Genomic DNA, 2,260 nt, shown 5'->3' with positions numbered 1-2,260 from the left:
GCTTGGCCCCGGCAGATGAACCTTAGGATTCAAGGGTGGGCTCAGTTCAGCGCAGGCTGTGTCTCACCTAAAAAATCCATTGCGCAGGCTGGAAAGGTAAAAGACCTTTCCCAAAATCTTCGTTCACAAAGACTGGCCAAGAAGAAGAAGAATGATTTTATTATTTTATTTTTAAAATTATTTTATCTTTTTCTTATTTTATTATTTGATTTTATTTTTTTATTTGATTTTATTATTTTATTTTATTTTTATTATTTATTTTTATCATTTTATTTTATTATATTATTTTATTTTTTTATTATTTTATTGTATTATTTTATTTTTATTTTATTATTTTATTTTTTTATTCTATTTTTTCATATTTTACTATTTTATTTATTTTTTTATTATATTATTTAATTTTATCATTTTATTTTATTATATTATTTTATTTTTTATTAGTTTATTTTATTTTTTCATATTTTATTATTTTTTATTTGATTTTATTTTTAATTTTATCTTTTTAATATTTTTTAAATTATTTTATTTCATGTTTTCATATTTTATTAGTTTTTATTTGATCTTATTATTTTATATTATTTGTTATTTTTACTTATTTTATTTTATTATTTTATTTGATTTGTTATTTTTATTTATTTTATTTTTTATTTTATTTTATTATTTTATTTGATTTGTTTTTATTATTTTTTATTTTATTTTACTTTTTTCATTTTATTTTATGATATTATTTTATTTTTTTATTATTTTAATTTTTTTATTATTTTATTTTATCATTTTATTTTATTATAGCATTTTATTTTATTAGTTTATTTTATTTTTTTATTTTATGATTTTATTTTATCATTTTATTTTATTATAGCATTTCATTTTATTTTATTATTTTATTATTTTATTTTTTTATTATTTTCATTTTATTTTATTATTTCATTTTATTTTCTCATATTTCATTATTTTTTAAATTTTTTTTTTAATATTTTATTTTATTTTTATTTTACTTTATTTTATTTATTTTATTTATTTTAGTTTATGGGTTGTGGCATTTTACTCCACTTTTCCTGTCCTTTGTGGCTCTTAAAACCACTCATCCCAATCTGGAGACTTTTAAAACCTCTCATCCCATTTTTCTGACTTTTAAAATAATTTATCCTGTGATTTTTTTGCTTTTAGAACAATTTTGTCTTTTTTTTTTCTTTTAAATCCACTCATCCCCTTTTGGGGGACTTGTAAAATTTCTTATCCCTTGTTTATTTGTCTTTTAAAGCCACTTTTCCCATTTTTTGGGGCTCTCAGAACGAATCCTCCCATTCTGGGGGGCATTTGCCCACTTCTCCTCTTCTCTGAGACCTTTAAATCCTCTCATCCCAGTTTGGGATTTTAAAACCACTCATCCGGGTTTGGTTTTGCTTTTAAAAGCGCTTTTCCAATTTTTTTTGGCTCTTAAACTCGTCTTATTTTGGGGAGCCTTTCAAAACCACCCATCCCGCTTTTCTGGCTTTTAAAATGGGGCCTTTAGAACCACTTAGACCATTTTGGGGGCTTTTAAAGCCACTTATGCATTTGGGGGGGGCTTTAAAAACAGTTTATGTCATTTTTTGGCTTTTAAAATTACTTATCCTGGGGGTTTTTTGTTGGGATTTAAAACAACTTATCACAATTTGGGGGCCTTTTAAAACCACTTATGACAGTACTTTGGCCTTTAAAATCACTTATCCTGTTTTTTTTTGCTTTAAAACCTCTCGTTCAATTTTTGGGGGCTTTAAAACCCTGTATCCCATTTTAGGAGCTTTTAAAAGAACTTTTCCTGCGGGTTTTTGGCTTTTAAACCCACTCATCCCATTTCTTGGGCTCATAAATTCACTATTTCCGAATTTTTGGATTTGTTAAAACAACTTATCTCATTTTTTGGGCCTTTAAAGACCAATTATCCCTTTTTTTTTTTTTTGCTTTTAAATCCATTTATCCCGGGTTTGTGAGGGGGGAGCGAGGGGGGCGTGGCCAGGGGAGGGGGCGTGGCCAGGGATGCGTTGCCATGGGAACGGGATGCAGCCGTGGGGGTGGGGGGGTCCAAACCCCCTCTCCATGTGGATTTTGGGGGTCGGGGACCCGTTTCCATGGGAATGGGAGGGTCAGGGACGCGTTTCCATGGAGACAGGATGCAGCCGTGGGGATGGGGGGGGTCGAAAACCCTTTTCCACTGGGATTTTTTTGGGGGGGGCCCCACACCCCCCCTCGGGCCCCCCCCCGGCAAATTTGGGAGCCC

Source organism: Neopelma chrysocephalum, unplaced genomic scaffold, assembly GCF_003984885.1.
Source record: "Neopelma chrysocephalum unplaced genomic scaffold, ASM398488v2 Primary Assembly neopelma1_96285, whole genome shotgun sequence".
Lineage (NCBI taxonomy): Eukaryota > Metazoa > Chordata > Aves > Passeriformes > Pipridae > Neopelma > Neopelma chrysocephalum.
The sequence above is the reverse complement of the archived record's forward strand: the minus strand, read 5'-3'. Positions refer to the sequence as shown.